General features: G+C 44.6%; 1 protein-coding gene across 1 annotated transcript in view; it reads left to right on the top strand.

Moving 5' to 3' along the window:
* LOC8023373 overlaps window positions 1–27,577 on the top strand; it is a 119,631-nt gene that overhangs the window by 80,046 nt on the left and 12,008 nt on the right. The window lies entirely within an intron of this gene.

Here is a 27,577-nt window from a genome sequence, read left to right as displayed (position 1 = left end):
ACAGGAACTTGCGTCATTAAAACAACGAAGACAAGAAGGCTTCACATAACATAAACGTTTCTGGGAAGTAATGGCAGTTAAACTTTTTAGCCTAGTAATAACAATAGGAAGGATTCACAAAAGGAACTAAATTCGAAATACTCCTAATCATGCGATTCGTCCAGTGTGAATGAGGCGCTCAACGATATGTAGGTTTGATGATGTGCTTTCATGATGATGCAACATTACAAATTTAATCCTGCCAGAAAAAAATAAAAAAATTGGGTCAACTTGACCTCTACGCAATCAAATTCGTAATAATTGCACGAACCAACATACGATGCTAAGACAGGGCAAAATTCAATGACAGAAAAAGGAATAGATGCCTACTGCCCGAAAGAGTTAGCAACAAAAAGGAATCGGTGCTCTTTCGCTAATAACTCAAGCATTGCATTCAAAAGCAGTACACTTTATTGTTTTAAATGGTTCTTCGAACTATAACCTTGTACCAAATGAGCCTTTCAATTACATAAAATGCTGACTGTGCTTTTCTTCGCTCATATTTTTTTCAGCTATAATTTGTTTTAAATTTAAGTCAAAGCGCAGCCCAGACTAAGGTCCAAGAGGGTCACTCAATAGGTCTCACGAGAGCGAACTCATGGAGTTCCTTACCTATATCTGCGTGTGTTATCATTGACAAAACCGATAAATAGCAGCCACGGCCAAGCTAGAAAGAAAAGGTGCGCGTTCTCACGGCCTTCACATTAGGCTGTAGTTTCTCTCTTCCATCTCAGCTCGGTGGAGTTGCTGCAACCTCAACCCTCCTACAGCGTTTTTACTCGTTTTAGCAAGAATATGACCGCGTTGACCTGTTGGCTTCGGGGTTGAATTTAAGTATTCAACATGATTAAAATCAGCGAACAACGTAACAAAACTGTTGAAGAAAACAGAAGACAGGAAAGTAGCTGAAAAGCTGATTTTAATCATGCTGAACCCGTAGCAACTGGCTCAACTCACCGCCCTTCTAAACTGGAGTTCAGCAATTTCCAGGTTAGTTGGAACTAGAAGACTTGAAGTCCCCTGCCTTCAGGGACTTACGCAGAAAACTTCTTTGTCTTCTCAAGAAACACATTTCTATAAGCAAGCGTCTACTTATCGTAAGCTAAACGTTTTTAAATCAGCGAACCGCAGTGGTTCCATATTGGTACATTGGCACGCAGTTTCAATGACAGTGGTCGTAACGCTTGTTCAGGGTGGTTAAGGCAGTACACAGAGGGGTTCAATTCCCTTGATTAAGTTCATGCTTAGAAGTGCAGGCAAACACGGTTGTGAAAACGCTCAAGATACGTGCCACGAGCTGGTAGTCTATCGCGATTAGCTCCCAAGGGCCGCTCATGTCAGTTCCGTATTTACTCGAGTAGTAGCCGCACTGTTTAAGGAGAAAACCCGAGTGTTCGCCTTTCCGCGGAGCACGCAGATAGCCAATCACCGCCATCTACAGCATGAGTTCAGCTGTTTACAAGACAGAGATAATGTTTTCGTGCGAAGATACCATTTGTATAGATTGCATCTGTATGGAGAATCGTGTTCTCGATCTGGTTATTCGTTATGTTATTTATGCGCAACGCAATGATGGGCTGTATTTGTGTCATGTGAGATAGCAGACACGAAAAGCCCTGTTCATAAATAGTGCGGCTCTTACTCGAGTAAAAACGGTGCTCTGCCATCATCCCTACAAAAAAAAAAACGGTTTAAAAATAAACCGGAATGAATCCGGAATTTTAATTCGTCATATGGGCCCCTAAGCAAACCGGATTTCTAGAAACCGTAAATGATCCGGAAATACCCAGTCCGGAAACCCAACCGTAATTGGTCGAAGCGGAAGCTGAACCGTATCCGGCCAATCCGTAGAGCTTCACCGGAGTGGGTCCAACCGTATATTAAACCGTATCAGGCAACACCTGAATATAATAGAAATAGTTTAATAGAGTGACACACCTACTGTTTCACCTTCCGATGTACTGCAGCTGATGCTACGAGCCATCCCTTACAAAAATGTCATATCTAGAGTTATAATGAAAATACAGATATTGATATATAAGGAATTGGGCAGATATGCCCACATATGCATAATCAGGCCGTATATGGATAGATATAGCCATATCTGCCCAATTCCTTTTATACCATATATAGACTGCTTTATATGATTCCGTCTTTGGGCCTGGCAAATAGGGTACCCACCTCATATAAAGCAATTTTCATGTGAGGCTCCTAGCATCACATTAAAATTATTGCCATGGGGCAGGTACCATACTTTCAGGTCCAGACATGGGATCATATAATGCATTTCTATGAATATCTACAAAATATACATTTTACTGCTATCCCACACTGCCAAACCTGTGTTTACGTAGATACATCGGCAGAATGGGCCACTGACCAATCTTTATTGGCCTGGTTCGAAATTTGTAATTCCGACAAGTATGTATGCTACAAAAATAAAATGCAGGCGATCGCTAGTTAGCAAACATTGTAACATATCATTCGACGTCTGAAAGTCACAGCCCTTTGGCGGGATTGGTTGTCGAGGGAGCAGACAGATAATATGGTTTGCAAAAAAAGTTTTATACATAAAAGCGCAAAAATTCTAAACAAGCACTTCCGCCGTTTCCGCCTTTCACACTAAAAACCATTAAAATAAACTAAAAATGTAATACCACACAGACTCCTATTAAAATAAAACAAAAGGAAGGCGACAATTAAGCTGTAAACTATACGAAAGTTCCAAAGTCGTTGATCCTTACTCACAGGGTAAAGTTCTGATTCAACTCTCCGGTCGAGCACAGCAGTTTTGACATGGGCTTGCTTGCTAGCCTCGTCGTTGAAGTCCTTCCTTGCACCGTGCGATGTTCAAAGTCCCCCAGTCGCTCCTCGCTGGCCTTGTTTTTCCGTTCAGTCCCGAAATCATCCCTTGTGACCAACACACACGCACAGACACCATTGTTCGCCGGAAGCAATACAAGATGAAAAGTTCATTACTGCTCCTTGAACACGACGAGGTCACCACCGTTTCCCGGACTGGAAAATGACGAGGGCATCATATTTTTAACTAAAACTTAATAAAAGAGAAAATAAATAAATAATGAACACATAAGTAACAGAAACCCGGACTAAATCATAAGAAAAAAATGAAATAACGAACACACAAATAAAGAAGAGTAAAAACACAAAGGACTTACACAGAAAGCCACATTTGTTCAATTAACAATGACGTTTAAGTATGATAAAAAAATATTCCTGCTGCGCTAACCATAACCAATATGGTGTGTAAACTATGCGACTTTGAGCAAAGCAGGAATATTTGTGATCATAATCAAATGTCACTGCGAACTCAAAACGTGTAGCTGCCTGCCTAGGTTTTTCTGAATTCTGTGTTCATTATTGTGGCTGCTAGGACCAGGCAGTACTTGGTGGTGCTTTTTCCATTCCGACTTTATTTCGGACAGCTTTGTACCCATAGAGAGAAGCACTAGCTTCTCTACATAATCCGACCCCTTCTCCTTGGAGATACCCTCCGTGTATGCTGTAATTGGAAGAGAAAAAAAAATAATCAGCAGATATACACATTATTAGCTACATTGTTTTGTAATAATTTTTCTAAATAGGCCCCTGGCCTAGGACAACACAAGACCTCTTTTTGGGCGATGTAAAGTTTTGACACAAACAATTTGGCCCGCATTTTGCACAACATACCCTGTAAAACCTTAAAGTGCACCATTACGATTTCGGCATACTTTACATCACCATTGTGCTTCCTATGTGCATGACATTTAAAGGCCAAATCCGCGAACACTTCACAATAATTGATGCGTATTAAGCAGTGTGCTTTATGTGGGGCCTTTAAGAGCAAAGCATCCAAAGTGCCCGTCCGTCTGCATTTGCACAGTATACAGAAGAGGGAAGAATGCGGGCGGACTGCTGTTTTCACTCCTTGCAGCATATAGCTCAAGGATTCTATAATTTTGCTTATACAGGGCATTTCACCGCACCGAACGTACAAACACAAGCTTGGAGGTCGCACACGCAGTCTCAAAAAACGATTACATCGCGTTTTTTTTTGCACGATAAAACGTTGTCTACTCATAATCATAACATCAATGGGAGTACAAAAAATTGCATTAAAGTTCCCAATTGGGTCTGTTTTATACCGCACAGCCACTGTCTATACACAAGTCAACTAGCTCTACACATACCGCTCAGCACACCACTGCTAGGCTGAATCAGATAAGTGTCACACTTGCCGAGCTTGAAGTACAGTCGTGATCTATACAAAGGTGAACAAGCAATCGTCGACTGCTCAGTACTGGGAGCATCATGCAGCCGCTTACTTGCTGTCCTTTTCAAATGCCTTGCGAACCAAGTGTGGTAAGTCGTCTGATAAGGAGAGAACGTCACCACACACGGAACTGAGCCGTTGATACTCGCCTGTTTACCTTCATATGGATCAAGTCTCTGTCTGGCCGAAGTAGCCAGTGTGTGTGCAGCACAAACGGCTGTATTGAAATCTCAAGAGGATGAAAGTTCAGAACAGGCTCGGTAAGGTTCGACATAAGTATACCCATGCAAATTTCACTTTCTAGAACATAAAAATGCATTTCAAATTGTCACCCAAGACAAGCTGCTCTTACACAGTTGTATATATAAGGCAGTTTACCCATCAACAACTTTTGCACACTGCCGTGGACTCAACCTCGGCCTGGTCGATGCTAGCTTCTGTTCGGCGAGGGCTGCACTGAGTAGAAAGGTGAAAAATGTGCCGTAGATTATGTGAAACAAAGAAACAAAAGCAATCCTAGCATGCATAATTCGCTAGAGGCACTGACAAATAAAAGTCAGAGGTTGGGTCAATTATGCTAACGCGATATACTTCAAACGCGTACCATGACTGCTGGCAAAATATTTGCTGCCTTCAATCTAGATAAGCTTGTAAATTTACATGCCAAATAACAAATAACTTAGCTGAAATATATTTCGATGGAACTACAAAAACCGAAGGCTAGCTCTGCAAATATGGTGCTGTCTAGTACACCATAGATGTGTAGAATCGGACTACAGCGTCCCCCTTACAAAGACTGAAGCAAAACAAGCATAGAGTCTGCAGTGTCACTACAACAGAAACGATGGTATTGTGATCTCGTGGAGATCAAAGTTCGGAACAAGTTTGACGGGCTTTGGCATGACAAATATGCCAATGGCATTATTCATTTTTGTATATTCTACGGTGACAGGTGAAGGGAAACAATCACACAACAGATACTAAGAAAGACAAGCACACGCGCTAAACTTATAGCTCTTGTGTATTCGACTACTTCAATCTTCTCTTCAACGTCGGGATTGACTTTCCAGAACGTGATAAGCAGAAGGAATAGCACAAAATACAAGGAAAAATGCAGAAGACAAGACAAAAGAAGAAAAAAAACCTTACAAATCATCATTCTCTCTCACCGCTATTGTTTAGATAGAAATTGAAGCTCTTCGGTCGACAGCGCTATAGAAGGACTACTTACACACTTGTCCTTCAGATGCTCTATTCTTTGCGTTTCATTATTTCTTGCCAAGAGAAATAATGGAAGCGCAAAGAATAGAGCATCTGAAGAACAAGTGTGTAAGTAGTCCTTCTATTGTGTTGTCGACCAAAAAGCTCCAATTTCTATCTTAAGAATAGTAGTGAGGGAGAGGGATGACTTGTAAGGGCTTCCTATTTTTGTTTTTCCTCCGTTTCTTTTTTCTTTCTGTTCTTTGCTTCTTTCCTTGTATTTGTGCTATTCTCCTTATCACACTCTGAAAAGTCAATCTAGACGTTGAAGAGAAGAACGAAGTAGTCGAATACACGAGAGTTGTAAGTACAGCCCGTGTGCTTGTCTTCCTGAGTATCTGGTGTGCGAATGTTTTTCTGCACTGTCTCCATAGAATATGGTTCATCAACTCGCCCAAGCATCCATTCTATCCTTTCTGCAACATTAAAATGACTCTGAAAGTGCGAGAACCTACAGGGTGTATTCACGCAAGTCTTGCAAGTGTTGAGTTGTAGGTACAGTGCCCTGGTTGTGTCCATGTGCGGTATATGACCAAATACCACAAGGACTAACACTGCAAACTTCTCCGAAAACCAATGGGCGCGGCGGCGAGCGGTAAAAGTGGTGGTGTTCACCACTCTCGCCGTTTGTTTGTTTTTGTGTGTTGCTACTAACAAGCGCACCAATGGGAAGGCTTCAGCCATTATTGGGAACACTAAATAAACAAATACAAAATACAGATACAACACACAGCAATACTGGATGCAATTATTGACGCACTTCTGTTGGGGTTCTGTGGATATATTTACAGCGTGTAGTTGGTGAGCCATTTCAAAGTTGCGATGAGTTGCTCGCTGTAGGCGAGCAATTTAGCCAGTGCAGTATGACTGCTAGCCTGGAATCTACAACCTGCACCACGCCGTAGTGATACGCAAGCCAGTACGATGCTTTCTAGATCGAAATGGGCAGGGGTTCGGACTGAACCCAGGATCCCAGGGTTCTGCAGCGCAAGCTTTCGCTCCACGTGCTCCGAGCTGGTGTGCGCTAGCTCAGTAGGCCACCGATCCCCCAACGCAAGGCAACGCAATGCAGTTCTGTTGTAAACTCAGCATTCCGCTTACGAATGAAATGCGCAGTTTCCCTAAAGGCTTTCATTCCACGTGAGTGGCAACGGAATTGCTAAAGGCCAGCCCATAAATGCAGTCTGTGTCAAAAACAATCCTAGCAGCAATAAGTTGCTATTATATTGATAAATATATAGAGCACCTTACCATGAACGGCCTTGGCAGTCTTCCATGAAGCCAGGACTTCAGCAGGGGGGACTGTCATTTCGTGTCGTCTCAGGTCACTCACATCAGGATGGCGAAAGTGAATGCCAACATCTAATTGGGAAAGGCAGCAGTAAGTACAAAGATGAAAACACAGATTAGAATATATGATAAAAAATATCATGGACCAACTTGAAAAAGGTGCACAAAAAGACAAGGACAAAAAGACAGGAATACGTAAGACGCAGACTGGTGTACATTCGCAACTCGATTGATTGTACACAAAAGAAAATAAGAGGATGAGAGAAATCAGAAAGGCTGTACTCGGAGAATGTGAGCTTCAGGAACCGGGATGTGAGGCAAAGATGTCAGGTAGATTGTTTTACAGACACTCTAGAACTAGAACAGCCTTTCCATGTAGTAAAGTGGTGAGTTCATTCTGATTGAACATCTTGAAATATAGTACCCAAAAAACAAGGAATAAAGGCTAGGAATACATACACTACATACGAGTGCAGACTCCCAACACACATACATTAGAAAAGAAAAAAAAAGAATGCGTTAGGAGCTTTAACAAAAGTTCGAACAGGTCCAAGTGGGCCGTGCTAATTCCACCCATATGCATAATACTGTAAAAACAATTTCCTCGGCAGCTCAGGTAACCGACGAATGTGCGGACACCATTGGTTGCCCATACTACGAATAAGAAAGGCCTAAAATAATTATATTCTATGTTTTTATAGTATCTGCTAATTATTGACGTTTTTCCTAAGAATGACATACACGAGTAGTGTAAACAGTGCATAGGTATGTGACAATCCATCGTAGATTTTAGAGAGAGATTGAGCTCTCTTTATGTACTAGCCATCTATCTGTTACCTTCAATGACATGAAAATTATGTGTTTTTTTGTTTTTTAATCGGCTCTTGCTAACAGGTAAATCAGCGCGTTCCACTTGGGCCTGTGCTCGAGCCCTTCCGCATTTATATTTCTCCCTTCTCTGATTTATGCGAGTTCAGTTTGCGCTTCCATGAGGTCTATGTGTTACTTTCCCTGTCTCCTTGATTTTTTTGCGAACTATTTTTCAAGATGTTCCATTACTACAATGATGCAACAACTAAAAACTATTACAACTTGCACCGTCCGCTAAAGGCAATGCTTCACCATTTAAAGCAGCCTAGCTGAGTGTTTCTGGAGCTGTGAAATTCGTTGCACGTGCCTTGGATCATACAAAACACGTGTACAGCAAATGATATTTAGAGCTCAACATTTCGCGAGGAATAAGTGCCGGCGTCAAAAATTAGTTCGCGGGCACACATTTTTGCGATCGGAAGTGGTATGCTATGCATTAATAACCATGGGGTGAATTCATTGCGGCACCGATTTTTGGCAATTCTTTTTTGATTACGAATCGCGAAAATGAAATCGTTTAGAGACGACTGGGCGGTGGAAGCTACGGGCTTGTTCGATCAATCAATCGCTGCTTTTTGTCGGGTCCAGCTCTCCGCATGCAATGGCGTCGGCGATGGAGGGGCACCGCACCGCGCGCTTCCAGACATTCCAGTTTACCAGTAGACAATACGGCAGAGGGAGGTCTTTGGAGAGGCAATCCTCCCCCATCCGCTTTGACCCCCACCCCCGCACCCCCCGTCTCCCAAAGAGTTCCGCCGCTACTGATGAACCTTGAGCGAGTACAGTCTCTGCATCGGGGAAAAAAGAAGAAAAACAGCCTCGCATAACACCATTCGCGCACAATTAGTAATACTGGTAAAAGCAAGCGATCTACAGACAATAACAAGCTTTCTGAACGCAGGAAATAAGCTAGCCCTAACGAACAAAGAAACAAACTTACTTCGGTTCCCGTGCCATGATCTTGGCTGTTGAGCCGATTTGACAAAGTTCCACGTCTCACAGTCGCTTCCGTCTTTTTCGGACACGTTTGAAACTCAGGCCTACTCCACGCATCACGAATAATCGGGAAATTTAACCGTTAGCCGGTCGTGAACGTAAGCATTCAAACGCACACGGCCGATACGGCCGGCAAACCGTGCGAAACATAGGCTGTTGATTTGATGAGATTGTTTTCGTATCTTCAAAACGTTTCAAATAAAAGGATAAGCAAACCGCATTATAAAACTCATAAAAGACACAGCAATAATAAATTATTGCAGACGTCATTATTTCCATAATATTATGAATAAGTCCTGAATACGTAGCAAAATATTAAATACGAAACTAAGTTTACAACGGTTCGAAAAGAATTCAGCAGACATGTATCCTTCCAGAAAACACACTGGGAAAAATGGGCGACTTTAGCCTAGTTTGCTAACGCGCTATTTTGCTGAGCTTGCGGCCATCGGTTCGAATCCCCGGGAAACACTCTTTTCTTATGTTTTTTTTGTATTAGTTTTTATTATTTTAAATATTTTTTTTACCTTTTGTATTAGTTTTTATTACTTTAAATATTTTTTTCTCGCCTACTTGTGTAAGTTTTTAATATTTCTAATATTTTCTTCTCGCCTTTTTGTATTAGTTTTTATTATTTAAAATATTTTTTCTCCCCTTCTTGTATTAGTTTTTATATTTTTTTAATATTTTTTCTTACCTTTCTGTAGTAGATTTTATTATTTTAAATATTTTCTATGTTTTTGCAGTCGTCGGCACCGTTCCTTAGGGTAATAATCACGGAGAAGGTGAAAACAAAAAGTGCGAGCCTAAGTTCGAATCGGTGCAAAGCACAAACCGTGGCCCTCTTGTTTTGCCGGGCTAATTCATAACCGTAGGCAAACAGTACAAGTTCTTTCAAAGAAGAAAGAAATGTAATAATAATGAGCATATTGCGAGCGAAATGGGAAAATGTGTAAGTGGTAAAACTGACACAGTAATGCAGCCGAAGTTTGTCTGAAAGCGGCCATCTTCACCCACTGTCGAATAAAAAATATCGTCATTTTAAGGAAGTAATTTAGCTGAGCTCATAGCGCGCTACGTATTAAGCACATCTCTTAATATTCTGACTTCCGGAAAGTAGTATTTAATTTGTTTTGGTAGATCAGTGCTATCCCCCGTGTGCCGCCAGGTTTTATTTATATATATACAGGTTGCGATCCGCAGTTTTACTTTTTTATTAGGCCCAGACACGTTTTTATTCCTGAGATTCAAGTGCAGCACGGATAATTAAACTATCTTTCAGAAATGGCATCGTTCAACGTTGTAACAATTATTTTTCGTAGCGTCAAGGGGTCACATTCACAAACCCGGCAGTGTGAACATCCACAACGCAGTGGTGTTTCTCGCTTTTTTTGCGTTAAAAAAGTTTTTATATTCGCGTTCCTCTGGAACGGTATGTCGTATAACATAAGTTATGAAAGCGACAGGTATCGTTTGGCTATGGGAACATTCGAAATATTTCTGTTAGATAATCGTAACTACCACAGAAAGCAGTTGATTCCTGCCTGAAATAGCATATTTTCGCACTCAATTTCGTAGCGTCATCAGCAATAAACACATCTCTTATTTTCTCGTCTCTGGAAAGTAATGTTTATTATTGTTTTTGTAACTTAAAGCGCGTGCCCAATCATACCACTTTTTTTTTTCTTCATTTTTGGGCTCCGTTATACCATTTTTATTTTTATCCGGGCCAAACACCTGCGTATACCACCGGACCTTAAGTATAGTGCATCAAATTAAACTAGCTTCCTGAAAAAAGTAATGTTCGGCGTCGTAAAATTTATTTTTCGTGGCGTAGGCGGTCATATTCTCAAATTCTCTGCAGCCTTGCCATGGTGGGATAAAATACCCTAGCGTCGGCAGTCATTTATGAAGGATTGATCAACGCAAACATTTCCACTCGCTATCCATGAATTGCCACAGTTTGTCAGAATCTCAATGACTTGACTTCATAGGGAAAAGGCGAAAAAAATAAAACGATGCCGGTCAGTAAACGAATCTTCCATGACGGGGCTCGCCAGCTTGAACAGCAAAGCGCCGATGCTGGCCAGTCACTGAACTTCCATGTAAACACTGGCCATCAAAGGACATATTGCCGCGCGCTGGTGCCGGGAAATCAACGCTCGGTCACGGAGCTCTAGAACGTTCTCGTTTATTCTTGTTCCAGGTGCAACCTCCATCCTTTATTCCTGCTTTCTTGTTCTAGAAAGTGTGTGTTCATTCTCGCCCTGAGCGCGCTACACTCCAACCTTCTCCGCCGAATCTTCGAGATAGTGACTGACTCGACCTAGTCGAGTCAGTCTCGCCCCAGCGCTCGATTCTGCTGACACGCCGACTTCGACGCCCGCGACGCTCTGCTTTCTTCTGTTTCCTTCTTTATTTTTGGCACAAGTTCGCCACATTAAACGTTCATTTATTTCTGTTTATTTCTTGTTAATTGGTCACCACCCGTGACATTCTGGTGGACGAGCGGGGTACCGCATGTCCGTGCAGCGCAGCCCTCCGAGTTCCCGCAGTACGAGTCCGAACCCAAGCTCCCGAGGACCCAACGAAGACCAGATCGAGACTCGATCAAGTCGCCGCACCCAAGGGCTACACCCGGAATACGGACTTTTACCACCCAGGATCAGGCAGCCGACGATGGCCAACCAGTCGCAGACCCCCGCCGCTCCTGCCGTCGTCTACCTACCCGTCGCTCCTCGGACACCGGCTCCGTTCCACGGCGAACTCCACGAAGACGTTGAAGATTGGATCGACCAATTCGAACGCGTCGCCCGCCACGATAGCTGGACCAACGAGCAACGGCTGCAAACCGTGTATTTCTCGCTCGAGGAGACTGCCAGAAGCTGGTACGAAAATCACGAGTCTTCATTGACATCCTGGGACATTTTCAAGAGCAAGCTGAAGGCAACATTTGTCAACCAGCACCGCCGAGAGAGAGCCGAAGACTTACTGCGTGCCAGGACTCAAGGCCCCAACGAGAGCATCACCGGCTTCGTGGAGGATGTCCTGCGTCTAAGCGCCCGAGCCGACCCGGAGGCCACAGAGGAAAAGAAACTTCGAATCCTCATGCGAGGCGTCAAGGCAGAAATTTTCGGAGGCCTGGTTCGGAATCCCCCGACGACCGTCGATGCATTTGTCAGTGAAGCCACCAACATCGAGCGCGCACTGACGGCCCGAGCAAGCCACTACCACCGACTCGCCGGCGCGCCTACAGCTCCAACCGTCACAGCTTCCCTACTGGACCCGAATACCAACGGTGTCGACGACCTCCGGGAGATCGTCCGGGATATCGTCCGGGTAGAGCTCCGCAAGATCCTACCTGCTGCAGATAGCCCGTCTTCTCTCTCACTCGCCGAAGTCGTACGAGAGGACGTCCACCGAGCCTTCCAGGCGGAGACTCCTGTCATCGTAGCAGCACCCGAGGAGCCCAGCCTGACCTACGCCGCAGTGGCCCGAAGGCCACCACCTCCTCCTCGAGCCTATGTCGCTCCGCCCCGACGTCGATCTCCTGCGCCGCAGCACGACCGCCACCGCGACGACCAGGTCCAGTACGCCGGCCAGGAGCCCCGCGCACCTCGGAAGACCGACGTGTGGCGGACACCCGACCGACGGCCTTTGTGTTTCCACTGCGGGGAAGCGAACCACACCTACCGCCAATGCCCATACCGGCGACTCGGGCTGCGGGGGTTCCACCCGAATGACCCACGCCCCCGTTACGGTGAGCGCCCTCGGGAGATCGACGAGTACCTTGGACGACCTCAGTCTACCGAGCCTGCCTCCCGCCGAGAGTTCCGGTCGCCATCGCCACGACGTCCGGCTTCGCCGATGCACCGACCCCGACGTGAAAGCCTGTCACCCCTCGCTCCTCGCCGGGGAAACTAGGCGCGGCAACCCCTGGAGGTGGAGTTGCCGAAGACGACCGACGTAAAGAGCCTCCAAGAACGACGGAGCTCTACCACTCTCCCGACGCCACGCATCGCAACGAAGCTTCTGCATCGGTGTCTAACAACCTAAACGTTGTTATCGACGGCCATGACGCATCAGCACTCGTGGACACCGGAGCAGACTACTCAGTCTGGAGTGGGAGGCTCTCCCGCCGTCTTCGAAAAGTCACGACGCCGTGGGATGGACCTCAAATACGAACCGCCGAAGGGCACCTTATCACGCTGGTTGGGAGATGCACTGCTCGCGTCGAGATCCACGGTGAGACGTGCCCTGTCAAGTTCGTCGTTCTGCAAGACTGTTCGAGGGACATTATCCTCGGAATTGACTTTCTCTGCGAGTATGGCGCCGTCATCGACCTCGGAGCAAACCGGCTGACGCTACGAAAACCTGCTCCACCACAGGATGACCCCAAAGCGACGTCATCCCCGGTACGAGTCCTCGCAAACCACGTGAACCTACCACCGCGGTCAAGTGTTTTCGTACCCGTCGGGGTCGATGAGACTTTCTGCGGCGACGTTTTGCTTGAAGGAAGCCTCCAGTTGCTTCTAGGAAGATGGATCGGCATCGCAAGAGGCGTCACGGAGCTCCAAGACGGACACACTGTCGCACTCGTAACGAACTTCCGACGGGAGGCCCAGCACCTTACGAGAGGCACCGCCGTGGGTCACGCGGAGGAACTCCCGGACTCAGCCGCAATCGCCAGAATATCAGAAGACCTCTCTTCGTGGCCACCCAAGACAACGCCGCCTTCGCAGTTTGACATCGATCCAACCCTGCCTACCCCACAACGACGACAACTCAGTGACCTACTCGCCGAGTTCAACGAGTGCTTCTCCACGTCGTCAAAGGTGCGCCAAACGACCGTTGCGAAACACCGAATTGCCACTGAAGACAACGCGCTTCCTGTTCATCGGTCGCCGTACCGTGTCTCTGTCAAAGAGAGAGAAGTCATCCAGAAGCAGGTCCAAGGAATGCTCGATGACGACATTGTTCAGCCCTCAAGGAGTCCGTGGGCTTCCCCGGTAGTCCTGGTGAAAAAGAAAGACGGGACCCTTCGGTTCTGCGTGGACTATCGCCGACTTAACGCCGTAACAAAAAAGGACGTCTACCCGCTGCCACGCATCGACGACACCTTGGACCGGCTGCGCCACGCCCGATACTTTTCGTCGATGGACCTGAAGAGTGGGTACTGGCAGATCGAGGTGGACGAACGAGATCGTGAAAAGACTGCCTTCGTCACGCCGGACGGGCTGTACAAATTTAAAGTTATGCCGTTCGGACTATGCACAGCACCGGCGATGTTCCAGCGCGTAATGGACACCGTTCTTTCCGGCTTGACGTAGCAAAGTTGTCTCGTCTATCTCGACGACGTCGTGGTATTCGCCACCAACTTTTACGAGCATCTGAGACGCCTGCTAGCCGTGCTACAGGCTATTCAGAATGCCGGACTGACACTGAAGCCGTCAAAATGTCGGTTCGCTTACGGCGAGCTCAAATTCCTGGGCCATGTCGTGAGTGCTCAAGGTGTAAATCCTGACCCTGCAAAGACATCCGCTGTCGCCGAATTTCCGAAGCCATCAGACAAGAAGGCCGCGCGAAGATTTCTTGGGCTGTGCGCATACTACAGGCGTTTCGTTCGCGATTTCGCCAAGATTTCGGCACCGCTCACACATCTGACGAAGGACGACGTGAACTTCCAGTGGGGGGAGGAGCAAGAACAGGCATTCAACGAACTGAAGGAAAGACTCCAGTCTCCCCCCATTCTCGGACACTTCGATCCATCAGCGGAAACGCAAGTTCACACGGACGCCAGCAACGCCGGACTCGGCGCGGTACTCGTCCAAAGACAAGACGGAGCAGAGAGGGTGATCGCTTACGCAATCCGGGCACTGTCCAAGGCAGAGAAAAATTACTCAACAACCGACAAGGAATGTCTCGCTGTCGTCTGGGCGTTAACCAAGTTCCGTTCGTACCTGTACGGGATCCCGTTCCGCGTTGTTACGGACCACCACGCTCTCTGTTGGCTCGCCAACCTTAAGGACCCGTCAGGACGCCTCGCTCGCTGGAGCCTTCGACTGCAAGAATTTGACGTAACCATTGCGCATAAGTCTGGCCGCAAGCATAATGACGCCGATTGTTTGTCTACGGCCCCAATCGAATCTCCACCCGACAGCACCGACGACGACGATGACGCCCGTTTTCTCGGAGCACTTACGGATGGAGACCGGGTATGGGTTTGGACACATGGGAGCACTTCAACGAGACGACCCCGAACTTCGCGCCGTGATGGACCACCTCGAAGGTCAAGGAAGTTCAGTTCCGCGAGTCTTGGCCCGAGACCTGCAAAGCTTCGTTCTGCGGCGAGGCGTGCTCTTCAAGAAGATCTTCGGAACGAGCAACACTGCCTGGCTGCTAGTTGTTCCGGCCAGTCTGCGAGAGGAAATCTTTCAAGCATGCCATGACGACCCGACGGCTGGACACCTTGGATACAGCAGGACGCTCGCCCGGATTCGTGACAAGTACTACTGGCCGAGACTCCCGAAAGCAGTCCACCTGTACACACGGTCATGCCATGAGTGCCAACGTCGTAAGAGGCCTCCGACGAAGCCAGCAGGACTCCTACAGCCGATACCTGCCCCGACTACGCCCTTCCAGCAGATCGGGATGGATTTACTTGGGCCGTTTCCAACATCGACTCAAGGAAATCGGTGGATTATCGTCGCGACCGATTATCTTACACGATACGCCGAGACGAAAGCCCTGCCATCGGGAACAGCAGTCGAAGTCGCCAAGTTTTTCGTCGAATCCATTCTCCTTCGACACGGCACCCCGGAAGTGCTGATCACAGATCGCGGGTCATCCTTCATGGCACAGCTGACCCAAGAAGTTCTTCGGCTCAGTCACACCAGCCATCGACGAACAACCGCTTATCACCCACAGACCAACGGGCTAACGGAGCGGCTCAACAAGACCATCGCCGACATGATCTCCGTGTACGTCGACGTAGAGCACAAGACATGGGACGAGGTGTTGCCGTACGTCACGTTTGCGTACAACACAGCGGCTCAAGAAACCACGGGAATGACACCGTTCCAACTGGTGCACGGCCGGACGGTTACCACAATGCTCGACGCCATGCTGCCTCACGTGCCAGCCGACGATGGCAACGACGAAGCTCAACTGATCTCCCAGCGCGCGGAGGAAGCTCGTCAGCTGGCAAGAATCAAGATTCAAGACCAACAGCGAGTCGACGCTCGCCGGTATAACCTTCGTCACCGAGACGTCCACTTTCAACCCGGAGACCGGGTATGGGTTTGGACACCAATACGGCGCCGCGGTCTCAGCGAGAAGCTTCTGAAACGCTATTTCGAACCCTACAAGATCATCCGACGCCTCGGCGATCTGAACTACGAAGTTCTACCCGACGGAACGCGCCCATCTGCAAGACGTCAGCCGAGACCCGAGGTGGTGCACGTCGTCCGGCTGAAGCCGTATTACGAACGATAGAGCTTTCCATTCTCGTCGACGAGTGAACTGTGAACTGTGAACTGCGGCTCGCAATTCTGCTGTCCTTTTGTTTTTTGTTTGTTTCCGTTTGTGCTGCATCGGGACGATGCACTTTTAAAGGGGGGGATAATGCCGCGCGCTGGTGCCGGGAAATCAACGCTCGGTCACGGAGCTCTAGAACGTTCTCGTTAATTCTTGTTCCAGGTGCAACTTCCATCCTTTATTCCTGCTTTCTTTTTCTAGAAATTGCGTGTTCATTCTCGCCCTGAGTGCGCTACACTCGAACCTTCTCCGCCGAATCTTCGAGATAGTGAATCACTCTTGATAAGAGGCCGCCCACGACCTAGTCGAGTCAGTCTCGCCCCAGCGCTCGATTCTGCTGACACGCCGACTTCGACGCCCGCGACGCTCTGCTTTCTTCTGTTTCCTTCTTTATTTTTGGCACAAGTTCGCCACATTAAACGTTTATTTATTTCTGTTTATTTCTTGTTTATTGGTCACCACCCGTGACAATATTAGCTTTCACTTCACAAAATAATTTTAATTTTTGTGATTGTTTTCTGTTCAGATAAATTCTGGATCACGGTTAATATGAAACATACACCTAACGCCAATGTCAAACCTGTGACATTGTTTTTTCTTTCTGTGTTGTCTCAAAATCGTCACTGGCGACGTTTCAGACTAAATGAATACCAGGTTTTATTTTCCGCCACCTCTGCATGACAGTCAATTTACCTCGTTTCTTCATACTGGCTACTGCATGTCAGGAACATTGGTGGTTTTGATAGAACCGAATTGGATGGACATCTGAGAATTCTAACTTAATAGTTATTACATTGAAGGCGACACGTACTGACACATGTAGCGATGAAGGAGTGTGATAGATTTAGAAATATACTTTTTTATTATAAGTACGACCACTGATTCCAACCAAGTACCCTTAATCCTAAAGTTAGATTGAACGGAAATTGTATTACCAGATGCACCACTCGCTGAAAGTAACTCTGTCAAATTGCCACAATATTTCAAGATCCGTCCTCCAAGTCATACCTGAGAAAAAATTTCTTTTTATTTTTCGGCTAATATTGGTTAAAACCAGTTACCGGTAAATACTTTACGGTTACGCCTACGGTTACGTTTTTTTTTGTTTTTTTTTAATTTCAAATAACTATTTCGTTAATGTTACGGCTACTGACAATTTTCGTTCCTAAATGGTTTTCGGTTTCGGTTACGGTTTAAATCCCTGCTTTGCGTACCTATATTGATAAAAGCCCCTGAAATTACCTGCATGTGCACCATAATAGAATGTTCAGCATGCAGGCATAAACAAGGAGAGCGCAGGAAAGCTCTCAAAGATACTGAAATGACACTTTCCGATTGTGTGTACATCTAGCTGTGGCATCGAATTAGTTCTTGTTTTTGTTTGTTTTTATGTGGAAAAAATTATATAAAAAAGGTTATTTGACAGTTATCAAGCAATTATTTAAAAAATAATTAAAAAATAACAAAACGTAGTTTAAGCATAATAATGAACAAGTATTGCAGAATGCATAAAAATGCTAGATGGAATCAGATGGCGATGACTTGCACAAAAATCGCCGTAATGTCGCCTTTTTGGCGCCGCATATCAGCTGGCTGTCTTCTGCGGTCTGAGCTTTGATCGACGCAGTAGTCCGTACGTACGGTATCGGGATGGATTGTTTGCAACTTGATATTTCAACCATACGCTTGAAAGTCTTCGGCATCAGGCGGCTGATCAGATTTTCTTTCGAACAAGATATGGCAAAGTATGGTTTGTGCAAAGCGAATATTTACAGTCTACACTTTGTCCAATTTGCCTTTTAACTGAATTTGACAAGGAATGGTTTGTTCGAACCGCATATTGTGTGTCTGGAATTCCTTCAATTGTACTTTGAACCGGACTCCAAAAATCACGGTTTTTTCGAACCTATTAGGAAAATCACGGTTTGTGTGAACCGGAATTTGACGATCTGGAATTCCTCCAATTTGACTTTGAAGCGGTTTGGGAAAATCACACTTTGTGCGAACTGGAATCTGTCTGTCCGGAATTCCTCCAATTTGACTTTGAACCGGATTAGGAAATTCACGGTTAGAGCGAACCGGAATTTGCCTGTCTGGAATTCCTCCACTTTGACTTTGAACCGGATTAGGAAAATCACGGTATGAGCGAACCGGGATTCGCCTCTCCGGAATTCCTCCAATTTGACTTTGAACCGGATTTGAAAATTCACGGTTTGTGCGAACCGGAAGCCGCCTCTCCGGTGTGACTCCGGTTTGATCTTAGTCCTGATTTCACTTTCCGGACTGATTTCAAACCGTTATTTTTGCTAGGGATTTGCTTCTAAGGAACGCTGGAGACACGGGCCTCGTGCACTGGCGCATTTGACACTACATCCAAGACAAACTCAAACTCATCAAAGGGCTTTAGAAACGGTAACGTTCTCACGCCCCCCTCCCCCCCCCCCCCCCCTCTCCCGTGGTAGAAAAACTTTCCTTGTTCCTATATGGAGAAGCGAAGGCCGTATGCAATGCCGCTGTGTAGCCTGGCCGTGGTGCAGCGAATCCAATATACCCTTCCACTTTTAGTATGTCATTCAATATTTTTTTTCGGACATTTGACTGCGCTCTGAGTTATTTATGCTGAGGGCTGGAACCTCTTTTTGGCCAAGTCCAGATCTTGAAAAGAGTCGCAATATCAGTTTCTGGAACAAGAAGACAAATATTTATCCTAAGCATTTTCCTTTATGTTTTCATCAAATTAATTGCCTCGAATTTGCCCAAATTTACGTTCAGTTTCCTCGGAGGACCGTAGATAGTCGCGATTGTCTGGATTGTCCAGAGATCTTAATAAGTGACGCGTTATTTAAGTGGCACGCCTGTACACAGTAGACTTTCAACGATTGATTGTATTTTCTTTGTGAAAAAATTCGTTTTATTGAAATTATTGGATTTCTGGTAGTACTCTCCAGCAAAAGACAAAGCTTAAAAGCTCTCCTCCCTCCTCCCCCCCCCCCCCCCCCCGTCCCAATACAAAATCCTAACATACTAATGTGGGCACCATTCCCAGAACTCAAAATGGCGCTCACAATTTTGGGCCCATCGTCTCGGTAGAATTGAAGCAATCGTTCCCCGAAATTAAATATTTGTTCACAGAGAAAAGATACAGCCTAAAAATAAACACACTTGAGGTGCTCCTGACTGGCGTCTTCAACGCTGAAATATTTAAATACGCGTTTAGGCGATAAAGCAGCTTGATATGTTAATGGTGATGATGTGCAGTCGATCAATTAACCTACCGATTAATGAATGAAGGGTTTTACTTATTTATTTATTTATTTATTTATTTTATTTTACGTGCCCAAAAACTCCCATGCAGGTCTCCCCCCTCCCCTCTCTGGTGCGTAAAAATATAAATATGAACAGAAAAAAATGAAAACATAATTGTAGGTTTCAAACACAAAGCAAAAAACACAATATTTGAAGTTCGGCAACAAGCACTTTCACTTGGTTCCTGAACACCTTAATGTCACTGTATATATCAAGTTCGGCATTTTCAACATTGAGAAACAGAAATTGCATCTGTGACAGAGGAGACGGTTTACAGGCAGTGTGAATGCCGAAAGTAGTGCGGGTGCGAGTGGAACGAGAAGGACTTTAGGTTAAAAATTTTCAAGGCTAATTCAATCCAAAAATTGTATATTGCACCGTTCCGGGTATTGAGCGAAAGAAAACAAAACAAAACAAAAAAAACAATCTATATATATATATATAAACGATTATGTGCAGATGAATGAACCGTATATATATATATATATACATATATATATATATAAGCGAATTTGTGCAGATGAATGAACCGTACTTAATCCAATGAATTAAAGAATCCAAGTTTCCAGGAACCCGCCGAAAGCCAAAAAACGGCGGAGCCAGGATATGAACTCTGGGCCTCCCAATGTCCGGTCGGGTGTGCTAACCACTACACCACTCCACCTTGGCTTTCTGGCGTTTCCTACCTGTCTTATTAATGCACAAGAAACGAAATGTATCCAATCGGAGGTGTTCTGGAAACACACGCCGCCGCGTGGAACGCGGTACGACGCTTAGTGTCACGTGGTACGTGCTCGTTTGTGCTCCAGAAATCCTCCCACTGTTTGTCTCGCCCCGTGTACATGTAGTACTCTTTGTTTATGAGCTTTTAGAGACACAGTATTATCATCATCTGCGAGAATCAAGAGCCACGTTATTGAATATACAACACGGGCACTTCACACCATCGTACGTGGTCTCCGAGGAGGATATAAACGAATTTGTGCAGATGAATGAACCGTACTTAGTCCAATGAATTAAAGAATCCAAGTTTCCAGGAACCCGCCGAAAGTCAAAAAACGGCGGAGCCAGGAACACGAGTGAAAATACAAAATTTTGTATGAAAATGCACGTGCCCAATAAATCCATTCATTAATCAAATAATCGGTGCCAATTGATCGTGTTAGTATTTTTTATAAGACGACCATTCTATCGAAGGCTAATAAATGCACTTCAAGCATATGTGCGGTTGCGCACCTTGACCTGGATAGAGCCCCGATTTATCCCGATTTTTCCGAGATTTTGTGTCTATTCTATTATTATGTTTGATCCGGTATTTCCAGCCTTGTAATAATGAAGCCACAGACGACGGTATATGTGTATTAAAGTAGCAACTTGTTAAATCATAAACTATATCTCAAGGGTATTAGGCTGTGTTCAATGGGCGTGAAGAAAGTGCTATATTGGTCCTTTATTTGCTCGCACAGAGGATAGCGGTCAAAGACATCTGCAGACCTGTGACGTTGAGCGGGCTGCCCTTCACTTTCCAAAAGAGCCAATGTGTTAAACAATTTTTCAACGAGAGAGTTTCAGACGTAGAAAGAATAGACCGGTCTCAGTAAGCATTCGGCGCATGCGTGACGCCGCCAAAACTTTAGTTCACTGGAGGCAGACGGCCGTTTATGTGAAGGCTCGTGCCGTCTCATGTTCAACACGCTCAGAGCTAAAGCGAGATTTTCGCGCTTGCAGAAATATTAAAGTTCCCTCGATGCATTGCGTCAGCGGTGGCGTGGTGAAGCTGCCTTGTGAAATCGGTCTATTGTGATCAGCAGCCGAGCCTCTTAAGACTAAAGACTTAAAGCCCGTTCGCACTCTTGCGACCTCTTAGAACTGGGTGCCTTGAAACTTCTTACAACAAGAGGACAAACTGGCGCCATCTATTGGGTAGCAGTGTAAACTTGGCGGTACGGCATATTTTCTATTTCTCTGGCGCATTATCTTTTATTTCTTGGCTCGAAAAACTTTTGTCAATGTTATAAACGAGCCTTTCTTATATGTATTACGCCCATTTGACCTCGGAAATCCCGCAAAACGTTCGCTCTTGTGTAATGTAGCTCCAGGATCACCGCACAGATGGCGCCAGAGCGCCAGTGTGTTCTCTCGTCCTAAAAAAATTTAAGACGCTTCAACAGGTCTCGTCTCTCTCGGTCGTACTCGGTTGCAAGAGTGTGAACGGGCCTTTATATGTCCCATTGCGGGAAAAGGTGGCGGGAGCGTCGTACCCGAAAGATGGCCATACAAATATGTCATCAAGCAAGCGCCGCTTAAGGCAAAAGCGGACGAGCCTCAGGAATAAAACAAAGAAAAGCACAGCAACGCAGATGCTTCGTTATGCCTGGTTGAGGAGCGTGATATCACCACCGGAGCGCCGTGTGCAAAATGATGATGTGGCGTGCTATCTCCGGTGCCTCAGTAGCGCTTGGGTCTTCATGTGTGCTCCTTGTGTGCTGCGTGCGATGGACTGTGAGGCGACTGCGTCTTCATCTACGGCCTCGACATCGGCAGCATGCGCAAACACACAACGAATGCAATACCGACAAAAATAACTTAATACGTGTAGAAACAAGACTGTTATTAATATTATTATTATTATTATTATTTTAATATTACTATTACTTGAGAACATTTCACACACGATGCTATAATGTTTTCGCATTCCTACACGCATGCAATCGTGAGCGTCTTCGGCGTGTTTATATTTTCGACGCACCGAGCAGAGCCTGCTCTTACGAGCAGAGCAGGTTCCGCTCGAAATGTAGACAATAACGCCTGTGCTACTGCTCACAATTTTTAACGCGATCGCGTGTAGCAGCTCGTGTCGCGAAAAATCCGGCGTCGGCACCGTCGTCAGCATCTCTGGGATCAAAAAGTTCCATAATGGAATGCACGCAGCTACGTATGTCATAAGTTACGTGACATATGGCTGCGCGCGTTGCATTATAAGGTTTACCCGCTAAATTTGTCAGGCAAAGTTTCCCGCCAAGTTTTGCTAAAATGTTTTCCACCAAATCTAGCTGAAACGTTTCCCGCCAAAACTTAGAGGAAACATGTCTCGCCATATTTAGCGAAAGATAAGAACGTCAAAGCTACGTGTGACGTCACGTGACACGTGACGCTACCGACTAGACCAAGCACACACATCTGCATTGCTTGGGAACGAGGACGAGTTTATATTGTCACAGGTGGTGACCAAAAAAAACAATAAAGAAATAGGAAAAAATAAACGTTTAATGAGGCGAACTTGTGCCAAAAATAAAAGGGTACAAAAGAAAACAGCAGAGCATCGTGGGCATCGATGTCGGCGAAACCGCAGTATCGAGCGCAGGGGCGAGACTGACTCGACAAGGTCGCGGGCGGCCTCTTATCTAGAGTGAGTCACTATCTCGAACATTCGGCGGAGAAGGTTCGAGCGTAGCGCGCTCGGGGCGAGAATGAACAAGCACTTTCTAGAACAACAAAAGCAGGGATAAACGGTAGTTATGCCCGCAGCAAGAATAAACGAGAACTTTCTACAAGTCCGTGACCCTGCGCGCGGCAATATGAAGGCTTTGCAAACGGTACCCGATAACGCTATCCTATTCCACTCTTAAAGGCGAAGCTTCAGCGTCCTCCATTTTGTCTGCTTCTTCCAAAAAGACATGTAATTAAATCGACTATATTTCTCTCTCTATAAATTGTTCCTAACATGATTGAAACAAGACATGTAGAAGCGGGCCCTTACGTTGAGAAACGTATTCGTGAAATACAGCATATTTGGTGAGATAATAGCATAAACTGTGATGTGTCATTCGAAAATGGCACCTCCAATTGATGATGTACTGGCACGTGGAAGAACACGAGTGAAATCGATCAAACAACAAATGGTTGTGGCAGACAGTTACATTAAGCCCTCCTGACTAGAGTTGTCTGGGTCGGAGTATGTTAACACCCCTGTTACGCCGATGCCCTCAACGGCGGTTAACTCAGCTTTAACTACTGCTATGCCGCACCACAGTTGCAGCAATATACTCACGGAGAGCTATTTCAGAAGTGAAGAGCGCGCGTGCACTGCTTTGAAGGATGCTCGAGATGCTCCAGCGCACGTTCGCCCAGAGCTTTAACTGCATTTCTGAAGGAATGCTTAATGTTTCGCTTGTATCCTGTTTAACGTTGGATTTCTGAAGGAATATGTGCACCACTAAGGAGGAGTTAAGCTGTTGGTGGGTCACTGAAAATAAGAATAAATAAATAAATAAATAAATAGCCACAGGTTATTGTCCGCAAGTATTGTGCGCTGAGTGTGACGTAATGTAACTACAGTTAAGTCTGCCCGTGTAACAACGGTATAAAATGGGTAACAACAGGGTGGGTAGGGTGTCCTAGAAAGAGGGAGTGATGCGTGCCGTGATCAATTTCAAAACGTAAAATGAGAGAGGGAGTTTTAGTTTTGCTCAATGCGTTTCTCACTGACTGGCTAGATGGGCATTCCCTGCTCTTTCTGAAGCTGGATTTAGTATGCTGTTTAACAAATCGCCAGACCTCGTCTGCTGCGGGGAACAAAGTAGAAACATTTGAGCCATATTCATGCGCTTAAAGATATGGTTTAGCTATGGCATGCACCAGTTAAATATGATAGCTATACAGGGTATAACTAAGTTTAAACATTTTACTGATCGAATCTGGATGTCGTCTATATGCCCACTACAACTGTTATTCGGTTTTGTAAATACCGTAAATTCATCGAAATCGCGTGTGGGGTCAAAGCAAATTTTATTCATATTTATAAGTTTTACTATGCCCTACTATTTTACATGCCGTATATTTTTTCTTTATTTATTTGTTTCCTCGTGCTTCATACCGATCGAAGTCTGTTTAAGGCACTTAATTACAAAATATATCATGCTCAGAAATAGCTCTACGTCCATAAAAACATGCATACAAACACGCATACAATTTTATAGAAAAGATTTCCAAGCGGCATAGTAGATGCATGTACAAAAGCTACTGAAATTCACGCTTTAACTGTTCTTAATTAACAAAACTATCCACAGAGTTGGTGGACATGTCATTAGCCGAAGTTAAATGCGGGTAATTAGACATATGTTATCACAATAAAAAAATGGAGAGGAATGTCTCTAACATGGATAGGTGCGTGGGAAATCACGGAATATAACACGATGATCAAGTTGAGCGTTAATTATAATATATAAAAATAGTACGTTTAGCACTACTCTTCTCGTTGATAGTGTTTGTAGGTTTATATTTCTAAGAATATAGGCATAATCATAAAGGCACTTTCTATGAAAATACCCGTCATAAATTATACATACGAGCCTCTGGTTCCAAACAGTACTGGCGAACTCAATCCTTGAACTAATGAAGCTACAACTCAACGAATAATACAACAACAATTCCTAAACTACATTGTAAAATAATAAATCATGCGCAACAATTTAAAAGCAGACCTAAACACTTGCGATACATGGAAAAAAAATGAAGATCGCTTGCAAAATCAACAACCAAGGTCACGAACTGTGAAGATGCGTAAGACCACGCTTGTATCAATAACGTAGTCGTTAAAAATTGGTTGCCGTGCTAAATATATTGATAACACCTTGGTTTTATTAGGATTGATTATTAAATGATTGAACGAACATCACGCATGCACACGTGGCACATCGTCCTCTAAGCATGCTCAGTGAGCGAGTGACTGGACGCCTAAAGGCAGCTTGAAATTATCAACGAATAACTAATAACTTGGAACTTTGAAGACATATTTTAATGTCTTTAATCAAATAATAAACACTAGTTACCTAAATTAGAACACTGGGGTCACTGGGCGAGGAAACAAAGGGTCGTGAGGAGCAGTTCAAGATTAACACACACTGTTAGAAACTAGTCTAATCATGTCAACCGCACAAGAAACCCCGCATTTGTTTAGAGGTACTAGACAGACGTTTTCCAAGAAAACGGAAGGCACCCAGTCGCAGAGAAAGAGTAACAATGTGTTTCCGAACCGGCAAAATAATTCGGCACTGCCCTTGACGATGAAACTTGGTACGCAATCAAAGTCCGCCGATAATACCGGTTTTAGTTGCTTTTTTTTTCGCCTCCGAAGTTTGATTGTATCTATAGGGTAAGCTAAATAGAAAGTATTGTACATCAAAGCTATCGTACGAGGAAGTGACTTGAAAAATATATCTGCAATAACATTCACGAAAGTGATCTGAGAAAGCATCTGCAACTTCTAAAGGCTATGTCCTCAGTTTCTTCGGCCTTTCGTAAGCTGTTTAACTAATCGATAGAGCTCGTCTGGTGTCCGGAAAAGGCTCTTTTTTACTTGTAGTTAATGAGCACGCTTGTCACGAGCTTACAGCTGTTTCACGAGCTTTCTATAAATTTTGAACTTTATGTTACGTAAATTTGCGGCTGTAGCTTTAAAAGGTTTTTAGAACTGCGCCATTCTGTGCAGAAAAAAAAAGAACGTAATTGCTTCGTAGACCACCTCGGGTACCTCTTACTTAATATTACGCTGATGTTTAAAATATCAATATCTTTTCTGACAACCAAATAAACATTTTCAGTAGCAGTGTAAGCACAGTTGCCATTTAGAACCGTCGACCAATCGAAAGATTGAAAATATTTATAGAAGCCTCGGTAGTCAACCGTTATTCAGAAAACAACCGGGCGAATCTCTCCCGAGCACACATCCTTTTTAGGAAAGGGAAAGATAATGCAAAGACAAGTAAAAATCATCAACACGAACAACCGTATCTCTAACTACAGTTAGATCATCAATAACACAGTTTTGAGAAAAAATATCAAGTACGTTCGCGGCTCGGTTTTCTAGCGTGTCTACGTCAACAAGACCTCTAAGATTAGAAAAAAGCAGGTAAAAAATGTACTGTGTTACTTGCTTCTGATCATCCACAATTTGTCCAAAGGATCAGTCTACACCAGGCTGGTTAGATTCGACCTAAACCTGGACACTAAACTTCAAGAAATCAATCTCCTCCTCCACGCTTTTATTATAACGATTAAACTTTATTTCATTTGAAAGAGGTGAAAACTTGTATTTTCAAATTGAATGGCTTAAACCAATACTTTATAAAAGCTCAATCCAAACACATTCCGAGTACGTTTGTAGTCAAACGTGAAAACAGCGCAAAAAATTGAACAAAGGAAGGGTGAAAGAAGTGCACGGAGAAAGCGCCGTTTTGTCCGTGCAGTACGTTTGTAGGTCGTGTCTCCCACAGCTGGACACAGGGTCGTCAACCGCAATTCCATCTTTCCGATAAATAGTGTAAGAAAGAGTAAAATATTTTTTGCTCAAGATTCCATTTAAAAGATACGTTTTTGTTAAGCAAATCCTTTTAAGCACACCAGAATTAAAAACGTTACACAGGAATTCGTCAGTCTGAGTTCGCAGACCGCGCGTGCTTGGACAGTAAGATCTTAATACTCTGTTCATTTTGAGAATGTTCAGCCGCAATGCTCGAAAGTTATTCAATTTTCAGAAAAACTCATGGAAGATGCGACCCTCGGGCCCGACATTAAGTTTGTGCATCACTTCATCCAAGTCGCTATCGACGCACACGTGTGAAAATGAGTAGAAAGGAAATGCTGTCTTCAACTTAGTGCACCATAATGGCTCACCTTGAAGTAGGTGCTTAATTAAAGAAATTAAGAAACATCGCCAGTAATTTTGCTGAGGTCCAGGATTGATTCAAAAAGTGCTTTTCGCAACGGCTCGCGAGAAAGAATTGTTTCCGTTGATTCCTTTATTTTATTAAGTCATCAAAGTTTATTAAAGACCATAAATACCCCGGAATCACTTACAGGATGCAAATAGATGTTATTCAATTTTTTTTGTATAATGCACCAACATACGAGCCACTTTTACAAGATAGTATTACTAAATTTACAAAATGTTTCTTAAATGTTTCTAGCCTTATTTCGAATTTTTTTGCAGTTAATATTTGCCTT

The sequence above is a fragment of the Ixodes scapularis genome, unplaced genomic scaffold, assembly GCF_016920785.2.
Source record: "Ixodes scapularis isolate PalLabHiFi unplaced genomic scaffold, ASM1692078v2 PGA_scaffold4__175_contigs__length_147842914, whole genome shotgun sequence".
In the NCBI taxonomy this organism is placed as follows: Eukaryota; Metazoa; Arthropoda; class Arachnida; order Ixodida; family Ixodidae; genus Ixodes; species Ixodes scapularis.
The sequence above is the reverse complement of the archived record's forward strand: the minus strand, read 5'-3'. Positions and strand labels throughout refer to the sequence as shown.